Source organism: Pinus tabuliformis, chromosome 9 (genome assembly GCF_031772625.1).
Source record: "Pinus tabuliformis cultivar Carrire ecotype Pingquan chromosome 9, CPIR1, whole genome shotgun sequence".
Lineage (NCBI taxonomy): Eukaryota > Viridiplantae > Streptophyta > Pinopsida > Pinales > Pinaceae > Pinus > Pinus tabuliformis.
In genome coordinates, this window is record NC_142307.1 from 1083084883 (window position 1) to 1083100906 (window position 16024).

Genomic DNA, 16024 nt, shown 5'->3' on the forward strand with positions numbered 1-16024 from the left:
TAAGACACCAATGTCCCAAGATCCAGAAGAGATGAAGGAGATGCAAGATAAAGGAAGTTGGAAGACCATAGAGAAGAAAAAGAAAGCTACATCACCAATCTCGCCAAGAAAGACAAGGAGTCAGACAATTAGAAATTAAGAAATTATAGGTCCGATAGACCATTTTGGTCTCAGTGGACGTTAACCATCATCATCATCATCATCATCAAATAAACCATTACAAATTTAATTATATCTCAATTCAAAAATTGAAAGTGAAGATAATCATTCACTCACAAATTTGGACAACTTGTAATTATAATTATCACATCACTTTCCCTTTATATAATATTGTCTCATCAATATTTTTTATATCAAGCTAATTAATTATAATTTAAATGATTTAAAAAAATTAACCATTAAGATAGAAAGTGATTAAGTCGTTAATATACCATATTTTACTGTACACAAACTATAAAATATAAAGCAACAAAAAAAACATTTTTCTCATGATATTAGAAAACCTGAAATCTCCCAACAACTACTAGTGCTTCTAGCTTTTTTTCAGCCCCATAATTGATATTTTTCATATTATTGATTTTTATTTTAATTTAAAATGGAAAAAAAAAAGATTAATTAAGTGGAGTTTTGGAATAGGGTTTCACAATCATGATCAACCTAAGCAAACCTCCCAAGTGATATGTAGAATATGGGCACTTAATAGGCAAGGGCCATAGATGGTTCACCTGATCAAAACCATAATCAAAAGTAAACCATATCCCTATATAAAAAAACTTTACATTTTGCAAATCCAATAAACTATATGTCTATGTAAAAAAACCTTACATTTTGCAAATCAGAGTATACTACTTTAAGAATTCACAATATACCTCTCTTTTGATACACACCAACCTAGATCCATCCTTAGTTAAGGTGAATGGGAAATGAGAATGAAAACCTAGTGAGTGGGAAATGAGAATAAAAAACGAGGGTTTCTAGGGATACCCAGAGGAAGAGGGAGAAGATGGATCTATGCTAGTTTATGAGAATCAAAACCTAGCGAGTGGGAAATGAGAATTAAAACTGATGGTTTCGATGCATATGAAGAGGAAGAGGGAGAAGATGGATCTAGGCTAGTTTAATTCCCCCTTTAAAAAGAATATATTCCACATGAATATCATGGGAAATACCATGGGTTCTCATAAACCTAGAGCTCAAAAACCACTGGTAACTTCATAGAACAAGACAACATCCTTGGATGCATTAAAAAAACCTCCCAAATGATAGCTAGAATATGGGCACTTAATAGAAAAGGGTCATAGATGCTTCACTTGATCAAAACTAGAATATAGACACTTAATAGGAAAAGGTCATAGACGTCACACTGATCAAAACCATAATCAAAGCACATCAAAACCAGAATATGGGCACTTAATAGGCAAGACCATAATCAAAAGTAAATGATATCCCTATGTAAAAAAATATTACATTTTGCAAATCCAAGTATACTACTTTAAGATATCCCTATGTAATTTTTTTTTTACATTTTGCAAATCCAAGTATACTACTTTAAGAATTCATAGCATACCTCTCTTAGATATACACGAGCCAAGATCCATCCCTCTCTAAGCTTGAGAGATTGACAAATCTTGAGAGATCGACAGTTAAGGCTAATGCTAAATGTGAGTCAAAACTGAGGGAGATAGAGAGAAAGAGGGAGAATGAGAAGATGGATTTAGGATGGTATAATTCCCCCCGTTTAAATAGACTTTATTCCACATGAATACCATGGGTTCTTCTAAACCTTGAGCTCAAAAACCAGTAATGGACAAAACAATAACTCTTGATATAATAAAAAAATAATAATGTAGAATTTTCATTTTTACATAGAGTTATTTTTATTTTTATTTCAAATTTACCTTTACTCAACAAAAATTGATTAAAAAAAATAATAACCTAGACTTTTCATTTTAAAATAGGGTTATTAATTATCAAATCTCTAGATAGATCCAAAGTTAAAATGGATCTAGGTTTGTTTAATTATTAATTATTATAATTATTAATTTTATTTTTTTAATGTAATTCCATTGAGTCAAAATATTTTATTTTTTAATTAATTAATTAATCAATTATTATTATTATTATTTTCATTTGATTGAGTCATAATATTTAGATAACATAACATGACATTACAATATCTTTTCCATACCAAAAAAAAGAAGAAAAAAACTACTATAAAATATTTTGATTGTAAAATGAGAGATGGTTTTTGGGCATGTGGTATTGATAAGTCATGGTATTGGCCCATGGTATTGTAGCAAAGCATGTTTACAACTTAATAATGTCCATGGTAAAGTGGGGGTGAATATCCATGGTTAAAAAAATTGTTATATTATAAGTATTAATTTCTTATGTGCTTATTAATAAAGTTTAAATATGATTACAAAATTATTAGACTAACTTATCTGGTAAAATGGATCTTAATTTATAACTATTATTTATATCTCATATATTTGAATGTGATAAGGGATTTAGATATATTTCCAAAGTAATTATAATATTTTTTCTTTTAGATTTAATTAAAAAATGTTATAAAATTAAATTCAAATAAAATATTTATCAATATTTTGATTGTGAAATGAGAGATGGTTTTTGGGCATGTGGTATTGGCCCATGTTATTAAAAAAAATTGCACCCAGTGTAAGGTATTAAATCATTTTAATCTCCCAAACCGGGGGAAAATATTAAAATTCGGTGATTTTAAGGGAATATGATTTCCCAAAACTAGCGAATAGGCCAAATGAACGTTCATCCGCCCATTTTTTATTCTGGGCTAAAATAAAAAAAATTAATTATTTTTTAAATAAAATTGGGGCTAATTATATGAAAAGGGTTTTTAATAAAAATTTCGCCCTCTTGAAATGTAAAAACCCTTAAATTTCGCCTTTAGGCTATAATTCACCCCTAAAATTTACCATGAATGGAATCCCATCATATTCCACTAACTTGGTCAAAACACGCTTAACAATATAAGGGCCCATCCATAGCGTTCAAATTTTCCTGCTCCAAGTTTATTAGACTCCTAATCATGAAGCAAGACCAGGTCAGCTTCTGAGAAGACACAAGGCTTGAAATTTCTATCATATTGCGCCTTAATATGTTTCTTATGTGCTTCGTTAGCCAATGTGGCATCACGATGGGTTTCATCCAGATGGATTAACTCCAAGAAGCACGCTTCTTCTTTAGAAGTGTCGGGTAATAGGTCAATTGAGAGTTTGAGAGACGAGATTCCACATTGAATCGGTAAGACTTCTTCCAAACCATACACCAACTGAATGGGTGTGAATCCGGTCGCATTTCTCATCGAGGTTAGATATGCCAACAGAGCCGAGTATAGGATTAAACGCTAATTTCTTTTATGAACTCCAATCATTCTCTGCAACATGTGCTTAAGGACTTTGTTGATGGCCTCAACTTGTCCATTAGCTTGTGGGTAGTATGGACTAGAACTATCATGTGAAAGTCCTAACTTAGCAGTCAACTCAGTCATCATGTGATTGCGAAAATGTGATCCATGATCTGTAACTATGGCTTGTGGTACACCAAACCTGGGAACCACATGGTTGAAGAAAAATAAAGTAGTCGTTTTGCCACTGTTGTTTAATGTTGGCATCACCTCAGCCCATTTGGTAAAATAGTCAACGATGACTATAATATACCCATGCCCCCTGGCCGAGGTGGGGTTACATGTCATAAAGTCAATGCCCTATTTGGTGAATTGGCCAAGATCAACGACTGGATGCAATGGTGCAGGTGGTAATCTAAATTTTCGATCATATATCTGGCATGCATGACAACTTCTGACAACAATAATGCAATCTTTGAATATGGTTGGCCAGAAGTAACCAGCACGGAGAATTCTCTGCGTGGTAGCATACCTAGATAAGTGTCCACCACAAGCACGTAAATGACATTCATTCAAAGCTTTCTCGGCTTCCTCATGAGAGAGGCACCTATGTAAAATTGTATAGAAACCATGATGATAAAGCATAGCACTAATGATCAGATAATATTTGGCTTGGTATCAGGTACGTCGCTGTTCAAAGCGATAGGTATTAGGCTAGAAAGCTTGCGTCTAGAGATAGACCAGTATATCTCCATACCATGGATCACTTGACGAGATAAGAAATAGAGACTCATCCAAGATTGATGCTTATGATGTTGAATCATTGGAGGATGAGGGAAGGTCGCAAAGTAATTCGACGAAAACAAGAGATTTCTTTGATTTAGATTTGATGAATTCCAAATCAAACTCCTGAAAAATAACTATCCATTTTGAATATTTTCCCCCTAGAAATTGACGTGACAAAATGTATGTCATAGGGTTGCAATCCAAAACAATAGTAGTTTTACAGAGGAGGATGTAATGATGAAATCTCTACACAACATGAACGACTGCCAAAGCTAACTTTTCGACATAGGAATACTTACTTTTTGTATCATTGAGATTACAACTCAAGTAATAAATAGGATGTTCAATTCCACTTTCTCACTTTCTTCTTGGACTAAAACCATTCCAATGGTTGTATCTTTGGTGGTGAGCTACAGGTAATAGTCTTTTTGATAGTTTGGGGCATACATTAATGATGCTTTAATAAGGGAATATTTAAGAGCATCAAAGGAAGCTTGCACAACCTGATCCCAATGGAAGGGTACCCCTTTCTTCAATAGATGAGTAAAGCCTTTAGCTAATTCAGCATAGTTTGGAATGAACCTCCTCAGAAAGTTTGCCTTCCCTTGAAGTCTCTGTAACTGTAATAAGTTTAAAGGTGGAGGCAAGTCAAGGATTGCCTGAACCTTAATTGGATCGAGTCGAATTCCATATTTTGAGACCACAAATCCAAGAAATCGACTAGAGCCAACACAAAACACACACTTGTGTGGATTGAGTCGTATCTTGTAGTGTCAGCACCGTAAAAATATTGCTCTCAAATGTTGCGGGTGATCAGTCCGCTTTCATGAATGAGCAGGAAAATCATCAACATAAGGTTGAACAGTTTGCTTGATTTCATGGAAGGCACAATTCATTTCCCTCTGAAATGTAGCCCCTGCATTCTTCAAACCAAAAGGTAACTTTCGATAGGCGAATGTGTCCCATGGACAAATAAAAGTTGTTTTAGATTGGTCCTGTGGGTGGAAATTGATTTGATTGTAGCCAGAAAATCCATCCATGAATAAGAAGATTTCACATCTGGCACATTTGTCAATAATCTGGTCGATAAAGGGTGTAGGATAATTGTCTTTTGGACTTGCTTGATTTACATCCCTATAATCGATGCATACTCGAATTGTCCCTTATTTTTACATAATTGGAACAATGTTGGATACCCAATCGGTAAGAGGTGGAGGGAAAATGAAGCCAACACGCAAAATTTTTTCAACCTCTGCTTTAATGGAAATGACTTTCTTTGGATGAACAGGTTGAAGCCGTTGTTGTACTAGTTTGACATCAGGGTACATTTTGATTTCATGTTCAACAATGCTTGAATAAATTCTTGGCATCCCCTTGTAAGACCATGAAAAAATATCTCTAAATTCACGAAAGAGAGAACGATAATTATCAAGTTCCAATGAAGAACAAGATTTGCCGACATGAATTTTTTCTACAATGTTAGGCCTGGTCGAAATGTTTATAGAAATCGTTTCTTCTATGTTTGAAAAATTATGCTTAGAATCTATAGTATCTACTCTAATAGAATTCAATAGGAAATCAACGATTGATGGGTGGTTTAGCTCATTTGAATAATCTTTGATGTCATCTAGAAGATGGGAACGATGATGATAATATTCCCACGGTTCCTCCCCTATCATCATTGATTGGATGATTCCTTCATCTGTAGAATGTATATGTGAAAAAGGATCCGAAGAGGTACCATATTCTAACGACCTATCTACCCATACAATTGTTGAGTGCGGATTTGGGTTTGCCGCACAAGCCCAAAAGATTGATTGCTATGATCATTTAATGGGGCTTAACGACATGACCTCAATATTACTATCAACTTCAACTTGGTTGGTAATCCTCCTTAAATCAAATGAGGTGGAGGAAATCATGTTGCAAGTCTCTACTCTGCCACTTCCTCCAAATCAGATGGTGACGGTAGGGTAAAAGTGCCCATTAGTGAAGGATCTTTAAAGAGACATACTCCAACACTTTGAAGTGACAACGGGGGTTCGTGTACCAATGGAATTCTTCCCGTAGCCTGTGAACTATTGGCAAACAAGGCTAGCTGATCAATGACTGTGATTCCACCCTTAAAAGGGAATGCAATAGTACGAAAGTACGTGGAAACCACAAAAGCCATAACATATACCCAAGGCCTTCCCATTAAAATGTTGTAATCGAGGGGTCCATCAACTACCTCAAATTCAACAGTAACTGTTTTTCCCCCAAGTTTGATTTGCAGGTTACTCAAAATCCCACGTGGAGTATATGTTATTCCATCAAAAGCTTTCAACGTGGTTGGTGATCGTGACAATGGTGGCGAACCAAGTGTTTTCCAATAGCTCATGGACATAATGCAAGTAGAAGCCCCCTCATCAATAATAGTTCGATGAACATTCTTATTGAGATCTTTTACTTGGATTAGGAAAGCTAATTGTGCCGGTAATTGTGGTGAATATTCTGCATGATTAAAAACCACAAGATTTGAATCCGTAGGATCTATTCTACCTACTGCTGACAGTAAAGCCTGCTTTTGGGAGGGACAATTTTGCAACACCTCGAGTGTCGACATAGCAGAAGGCAATTGAGAAAGATCTTCCATTATGTTATAATTTTGAGCTGCTCGAGCCCGAGGGTTGAATGCCGATTTATGCACAACTCCCTTTGGTGGTTTTATTGTCAATTCAGGTCCAATGGGTGGAACAACTTCAGATGAAGTCATCGAAGGATTAGGTTGATCAGTGGCCTGATTATTCGATGATGACGGATTTCCATAATATTTGTTTCTTATTGACACCAAAACTTCATTTTGTGGCTTTGTGATGGATAACATGAGTACTTGGGATGTGGAAGCATGGTCTGTTGCAACCAAATGTGTCTCCGGGGTTGGAAACAAATCAGTCAACACTACCATTACGTTTGAAGTCTTTACAAGTTTAGAGACCTCAAAACAATGTGGACAATCTTTTGTAAAATGCTCATCATTACGTACCAGACATGGATAATGAGGTTTCCTTGCCAAAGTAGAGGAATCAAATGATTTCTCTGGAGGAGAGTTTTCTTATTTCTTTTTGTTCTTCCCCTTTTTCTTACTCCCTGGTTGCTTTGGATTTTTTCCTTTGTCGGATGACATGGTATTAATCTCGGAGGCAAGATTATTTTCTAATGCATTGGTAGTTTGATTGGAGACATCAAGAGTTTGACTAGATGGTCTTCCTGATATTTGTGTGCTTGAAGAATCGATCACTCTGTTGCTGGCATGAGAGTCCTTACTTGATTGCGGAAGATGGGGAACAATGAAAGCTGGTCGAGGTGCATTGGGAATTTTATCATAAAGCATGCCGGATTGTGTGTAAATCAAATCCAAGTATTGGGCATGAGCAATAACTTGCTCTTCTGTGATAACTCCACCTTTTGCCACATCCTTGGTGATTGATGGAAACAAGGATTTTATGAACCACACAGCTAAAAGTTGATCAGGAACATATGTCTTAGCCATTCGACGATGATGCCACCACTCATGAATATGATTTGATATATGGGTAGTGGTAGTCTATTTAAAGTTGGTTAGGAGTTTTGTTCTGGTCTCGCATCTGATAGGTAACTGGAAGTGGGTCAAAAATGTAGTGTCTAAAGTGATGAAATTATCGAAAGAAGCTCTTGGAAATTCAATGTACCATTTAGTAGCTGGACCAGTAAGTGTTCTTTGGAAAAGACGAAGTCTGACCGAATCATCATTTAAGGAGTTTGATGAACACCACAAATGGAAGTTCATAACGTGATTTGATGGGTCTTCTCCAGGATTTCCATTAAATTTCAGAATGTCATATGGTAACTTACGCGGAATTACTAGCCACCAAGGTGCATGCAAGATTGGATCATTAGTGATCCGATTTAAATCTAGTAATTCTAAAGTTGCTACAAATGGAAACTGTCAATTCAATTCAGGTTGAGCATACCCGGGATATGATGAAATTTCCTGAGCAATAAGTATTTGCATACCGACATAGGGCATCTGCATTTGGTAACCTTGGTATGGTTGTTGAACAAAACCAATATAAGGTGGTTGTTGATAACTATTTTGAATGTGTGGTTGTCCATAACCTGCAAAGCCTTGTTGACCAAGACCTTGGTAAGCTTGAGATTGACCAAAACCAGGTTGAGCCTATGGAGCAAGTCCAAACTAGGGTTGGAATCGTTGGAATTGGGGTTGTTGAAATTGAGGCTGCCACAGTTGTTGAATCAACTGTTGTTGTTGTTGGCACAACTGTTGTTGATTTAATAGTTGTTGTTATCCAACAATGAAAGGTTAGCCAAGTTGTGAATAAACTATAGCAGTGTAAGCCTAGGTTAGTCTAGAGAAGGGTATACTAACCTGAGGTTGTTGCTGAACTCCAGAAGCAAGTGGTTGTTGTACAACAACTTGAGGAACTTGAACTTCTTGACTCGAAACTTGTGATTGCAAGGTAGAAGGATCAGTTTGTACCTATTGAGGTACAAAAGTTTGAACTTGTGACTATGGTACAATAGTAACAATAGGTGTAGTAGGAATAGTTGACATAGTTTGCATTGGTTGTGTTGGATACACAAACCTTGGTTGAAGTGGCATTGTTGGTTGCCATTGAAAAACTATAATTCTAATTTGACTTGAATACTGTGGGATATTACCATATGGTAGTCCTTTGGAATAGGGAGGATACACTGAGTAAGCATATTGCTCTCCATATGGTGGAAATCTAGTATTTAATGGATACGTAGGTCTTTGTTGACTAGATTTCCCAACTTGATACTGATATGTAGGATCAAACTGTTGAGTTCCCATTAGAGAAGAACCAGGTAAAATTCCGGTTGAGGACATGGGTGATGACCATGGTGTAGAAGCAACCCCTGAGTGGGTTCCAGACAATGATTGGTAACCAACCAGGATAGACCATTCACCATACAGGTGCGACTCAGGTGTGGTAGAAAACATTGAAGAGGTTACAACATAAGATTCTGCCGTAGTTGCATCAGATGATATAGTCTGAGATGTTGACAATTGTTCAGCCATAGTTAACTGACCCAAAAGTTGTTCTAAAGAATTGATGGGTACTTGAAAAGAAGCAGGATCAAATTTGCAAAAAAATCAAGAGTATTAGGGTAAAGATAAAGCCCAGTTCCAAAGTGAAATGGGGTTCCAGGTGTGTAATATTCTTCCAATTCATCCTCTATAGCAATTAAAATGGTGGAAGAACTTCACCATTAGGTCCGTAAAATATTTCGGGTGTTGATGAAGTTGAAGTTTCAATAGTTACTGATGTCTGAGAGGTAACCAGCTGATTGTCTTCTGCTATAGTAACAACTTCTGAATGTTCAAATTCGAAGTCCAGATGTTTGGGTAAATGAACAACAATTTCAGAAAGAGGTTCCTGAACAACTTCAGGTTCAGATGTAACTTCTATTTAAACTGGGATAGATTCTGGATTAACTTCTGGTTGAACTGATTCAAGTTCAGAAGTACTTTCTTGTTGAGCAATTTCAAGTTGAGAATCAACTTTTTGTTGAACAACTTTGGTTACTGTTTCAATAGGATCAGCGCTAATGTCCTCAGGTAATTGTGAAACTTTTTCTTTAGGAACAGATGTACTAGAAATAGTTGGAGTAACTGGAGTCTTTGTACTTACTGAAATAGATGATTCAGGTAACTTAGATGAAGAACTAGGAGTTCTTGATGTACTAGACTCAGTTAAGCGAGACCGCTTTGCCCGAATTGGTGTCACTTTGGGAGGCAAAGGCGGTTTGCTCGCTGTTCTCTACGAATGATGGGGTATGGGTTGATGTTCCTCCATGATTGCTGATTAATTTTATTATCAAAAAAGAAATAAACAAAAAGGGGTATACTAGGCAAAAGGTTTACCAAGCAACTGTGAACTGCAGAATACCTCCTAGCGAACCAAGAAGTACGGGTAGAAAATCTCCCTGAATGTTGTGTTCAGTGTATCACAGTTTACAAGGCAACTGACTCAGTTACTTAATGATGGATAGCAACCTAGAGTTGTCCTCCCATATATACCTGAAGGTACGTGGAGGCCCAGTCCGTATAAGCGCTGTCTAATGCAAAACTGCACAGTGAGAGCATTTCATATACTTTATGTACTATAACTCTGCCCTATATACCCGAAGGTATGTGGACGAGCTACGATATGCTCACGTATGTGGAATGAGGTATCACACTCAGGATGTATTGCATACAAGTTAGTGACAATTTCTTTGTTTTACGACGTCGGAACATGTCTCTAGCTTGGAACCACTAAATGTTCTCATTAATGACAATGCTCCATGAGGTAATTGATGTTTATTTTAAGTTGATTTTGCTTAGGAATTTGCTTTTCAAGTTCACCACATGATGTATTCTGAAATTCTTAGGAATGCAACTATCATGATAAGCATTTTTTCCATTCAATTTAATGATGAAAATCCTAGCTACTTAGGGATAGAGCAATCAGATTCCTTTTGATCAAAGAGCAAAGAGCACAATCTAATTGCAAATTCCCTACACTATTCCTATCAGCACACACAAACCTTTTCAATGCAACATGCATTTATTTCTTTTCGATTTCCATTAATGTGAATGAACAAAAAGGAAAACTAATGCATAATCGATAAATAAACTCTTTTCATAAAAATGATGATTTTGCGACAATTTATTTTCAAGGAAAGGAAGACTTTACGACACTTTCATTTTCAAAGAAATGAGGAATTACGACACTTTCAACGAAAAGACTAATCATATGCACACATCAATTAATCGATCTTTCATGAATGAAGATTTCACGACAATTCAATTTTCGAAGGAAAAGATGATTTTATGACACTTTCTTCCGACAAAGATCAATCGACCAAAAAACTAACTTTTGACTATAGATTGAAAATGAAAAAGTAAAAACATAAGAAACATTTATCAATCCTAGTCTAAGTAGGGCCAACTAAGGATATGAAAAACTATTTTCAGAGACAAGACATCATTAACATTCAACAAATCATTCAAACAGGAGAAAATTGGCAAAAAACTTCAGCTCCTAGATGGGAAACTAACCCTCAAGGGATCAGCGCAGGTTGTAGTGAGAGACAGTGCGCTTCAGTGCATTGGCTCTATGCGGGAAGTGCATTGCAGTGCACTGTGTCCTTCACTGGGCTGCGCTGGTGACAGTAAGCCATTTTTGAAGGCAATTTGGCACAATTTTGACTCAATTTTCAATGAAATAAGACTGAAATTCAATCAACGACCACAAGTACAGTATGTAAAAATGTCTTAAGAGGATGATAAGCTACTAATATGGATAATTTCTCCACAGCAGAGTCGCCAATTTGTTTTGGGAAGTTTTAGTGTCTATGGATAAATTCCTAAACCCCTAGACTAGTAGCTAAGTCTAGAACAACAGTGCAAAGCATTCTCTACTTTTTCTATAACCAATATATTAAATAAGACAGTAAAGAAGCATACCTAAAGCTTTCTCTTACTCCTTATCTCCCTTGACCAATTCTGTCGCTCCTTTCCATACTTAATCCGCTTGAAAAGTACCTGCACACAGACAGAAGACAAAAACCGATCAAAGCATATGATAATGATCTATTGATTAAACATAAAATGGAATCAAGTGCATAATACACATATGAAAGCATCAATAAACAATACAAACATATGGAAAAAGCTTTGAACACTTTATTAGTAAAAGGAAGAGTTACAACCCAATTTTCTCGATTCAGTGCCACTTCTCCAGTTCAATCCCATCCTCTCCTCATAACAAGCAAGACATTTTGACATCATTACAATACTTGAAACCAAGTCTGGTCTCATACTAACATCATCTCCCTATAATTAAATGATTTCCAGCCCCTGATCACTTAGACGAGTGGTCTTTTATAGGTGAATGAAGGAATTTATGCCATAAATGGTGACAATGAATGCCCTCCCAAACTTAGGATTTAGTTCCATGGAGGAAGGGATAAAGGGAATGATGTTCCTTAAATTCCTCCCTCATCCAATTTTGAGCCCAAAGGAGTGGATAGCCTTGGGAAACTTCTAGAGGCATCGTATGGATAAGAATATTCCAAACCCTAATGCATATTTCGCTCAAATTCACCCAGCGCAAGCTAAAGAGGGCTCAAGTGCATTGTAATGCACCCTGGCAGTGTACTGGGCTGCATTGCAGTGCACCCTGATAAAGGCTTTCCTGCACTGATCTTCTTACAGGCAGTTTTTGGATGATTTCAATCATGGAATCTCTTGGGAAGGAGGCATTTTGTTGGTTGAATTCATTAGGGCATCTAACAACTGAATTAGGGTTTGATGGGCCCTAATAGTACTGATATGTAAGTCGGGGTTGATGTGCCCAAATGGATCTGTAACACCCATGGTGCGACATGGCACCTTGATTTTCCCCATGTAGGCTAGTTCAAAAATTTGTCTACAGAATGAATGCCGAGAGATTCAAGTTCATGACCTCCTCGACCACCAACGTCTTCAAATTCATGGGCTAATCAACAAATCAAACAAATGGCTTGTGATTTGAGTGCCACAATATTTTATTTGAAGTGGCAAGATAGGGTGGATCGATGGAAATTACACAGAAGTCAGGACTTGAACCTTTAACTTGGCCTATAATAACCTACAAACTTTACCACTACAGGGGAGAGTTTTATGCAGGAGTTTGATTGACAGGTTTTGACCCAGTAGTGGGCACATGACTTGAGGCACTCTTGTACCTTTTTCTCTATGTGAAAATCAATACAAAGTTTCCAATGGGATTTGTTGACAGTGCTAGTCCTACCAACATTCAAGGGGATCTCCCCGATAATAAGTCCCAACTAGACCTCAGACCATTTGGAGTAGGAGTCCTAGCAGTGGGTGGTAATGTAGTGCCTTGACCGCGGTAGCATGTAGAGATAAGTATGATGACTTTGGTCGAAAGCACGTGTGTGACCTTGAAACAAGTCAAGCGAGATGCATGGGGGTTCTAACACACAAATGAGAAAAGGAAGTGTGTCCCTTAGAAGGTTGTAGTAGTACACAACTTGAAAGGAACAAATGAGCAGAATGACATCACAAGATGGAAAGCAGAATAGTCCATAAACCAAAGTGATAGGTTAATCCAACAACACGCCTTCCACAAGATTCATACAATTGCATACAAAATAGTTCATAAGAAAATGCGTAAGTTAAACAACATACATTGTGAAAGTAACCAGAATAATTGAACTACAATAACAACATATGCATGAAAATGTGCTGGCTTAGTTATATTATTAAGTGAAAGTTCCATCCATACATACACCATTGGAAACCACTAGCCCCAATAGTGGAACATTAAAGTTAACACTGCCTTCTCCTCCAAAGAAGTGTACTCACTCTACGTTGTGGAGAAGCCAAGACTCATCATAATATCCCCAAGCCTTCTCTAAGACTAAACCTAGCCAAAATCTTAGCTCCCAAAATCCTGTTTTATGAGTTATGAGTTTTTGTTTATAACAAAGGCTGGGGTGACCCTTGACATTCCCTTTGATTCTTTGACTACCCTCATGACTCTTCAACTCCTTTACAAATAACTCTTTACATTACATAGTGACTGTTCACATTCCACTAATGACACTTAGAATTTCACTTACAATATATTTACAAATAATATACATTTTCTACATATACCCATGTGGGAAAAAATAGGCTAGAGTCAGCCTAACAAGACAAACAATATGACTCATAAGCTGGGGGAAAGACCAACTCGACAACATCCTCTTGATGATCTTCAGTGACGAAATGATACCAAGCTTGGTACTGTGCTATGGTGTCCCCATACTATTTGGTGATTTGTTCCTAGAAGCGTACTCTTGCCTCCATGTCTTTTGGGTATATGGTCCTGAAACCTTTATCCAATTCACCTTGAAGCATGTGCAACATTTTCCTGAGTACAACGGGACCACCAATGTACTTCTGCATTTTTTTTGCGCTTAGCTGCAAGTCATTGCTGGCGGTCTCTCGCATTAGCTACTCCATGTACTTGTCGACCTCTAGCTGGACTTGGTTCTTATCAATGGATTGGGTGAGGGAATCAATTGAAAGGATCCTATGTGTCCTCACCATGACATCCAGACTCTTGAACAACCGTGCATAGGAAGCCTATATGCTACTGACGAACAGAGGGAGCTGCTCATAGTTCTCGATCAACATCCAAATCCGTGCTTTGTCTAGCTATACCCGTGGCTTCATAATCTTATAAAAGTAAAGCGGAGCTCCCTTGTATCTCATTGTCCATTCGTATATGTGTGCAAGAGAATCATGTATCTCCTTGAGTTTGGACAATATTTATGCATTGCTGTTGAAAACCATATAGATGGATCACTTCCTTGTGCACGGTGACAAATCCGTCATAAAATTTCTGCATGGTGGTCTCAAGAGTTGATACTTCAGAAAGTATCACTTTCCTCATCTCTGCCATAGTGGATCCTACAGATTGTTATACCCTATACCTGGCTGCTTGTAAGTCCTTTTCCATATGATCATTCTTTGCTAACAAGAACTTAACATTTGATCTTGTGGCTTCTGCATAAGCCTTAGTGGCATCAGCCACAACAGCATGATGCCTTCTAACATTTGACAATATCACCCTTTCCTTCATAAATGTAGGTGATGCGTGATCATCCAGGAAATTCTTTCTCCGTGCCTGTACAATATTTTGTTTTAACTCATCAAAGGATATATTATATAGATCCATCACCAAATCATCATCAAGGAGAAGAACCTCTCCTTGCTCACTCGGGATTGGTTCTGATATTAGAGGTGGTGGATACAGCGGGGTGACCTCAGATGCTCTTGACATGAGGTCGGTATCTTGGTCCTATGGGTCCTGTGCCCACTCCGTGTCCATCTCTCCAACCATTTGCTCAATCTGTTGAGCACGTTTTGGATCCTGCAAATTCTCACCTCTTCTTCGTCTGCTGGATGTTCTGACTCTTCATCTTGTATTGGTGTAGTTTTCTCTATGATCATGCCCTGCCCTTCTTCTTGTTCCTATTTTTGCTTCTCTTCCCTCTCTTTCCTTCTTATCTCTTGCTCTTCTTTCAGCTTCTTCTTTGTTTCCTGCAACTTCCTTTCTGCTTCCTCCAACCCTTGCTTTTCTCTCTTCCTTCACTCTACTCTCTTTATGAGTTGTTTCCTCTTTACCTTCACTGCCAAAGATGCATTCTCAATGAGAGGATCTTCTTTGAACTCATAGATTTTCTTAGCCTATAGGTTCTCGACAATCTTCCTCTTGCCTTTGTCTTGTGTTGATTTTTTGCTTACTGCTATAGTTTTTGTTGCTTCCTGCGGTGCTGTTGCCTGTTATTGTTGTTGTTTCTTCCTGTGGTGTTGCTTCTTGAAGAGAAACTTTCCATTCTACAACCATGCTGACTAGTTCATTGAGCTTGGAGGAGTTGTAATAGTACCTCTAAGGATCTTCCTCTGTCCAATGAAATGTCTCGTGGATCTATGGATAATACACCTTCGCACAATGGTTCTTGCAAATATAGTGGGGATCATACAGATTGTAGTCCTTGGTTTCGAAAGAAAACTTTTCTAAGTCCTTGGCCTAGAAATACACATCCTTCAAACTCCTGATCTCATACAATCTGATTTGCAAAGGAAGAGCATGTCGTGGTGCCTTATTCCTCCTATGAAACCATGCTGATAACCATGTGGAGATGTGATATGCAACCTCTTTCATGACCAACTTATTCGTGGAAAACCATTATGGCACATGCAGAGGCTTTTCTCTACCAAAAATCCTAATGAAGGTGTCACTAGGT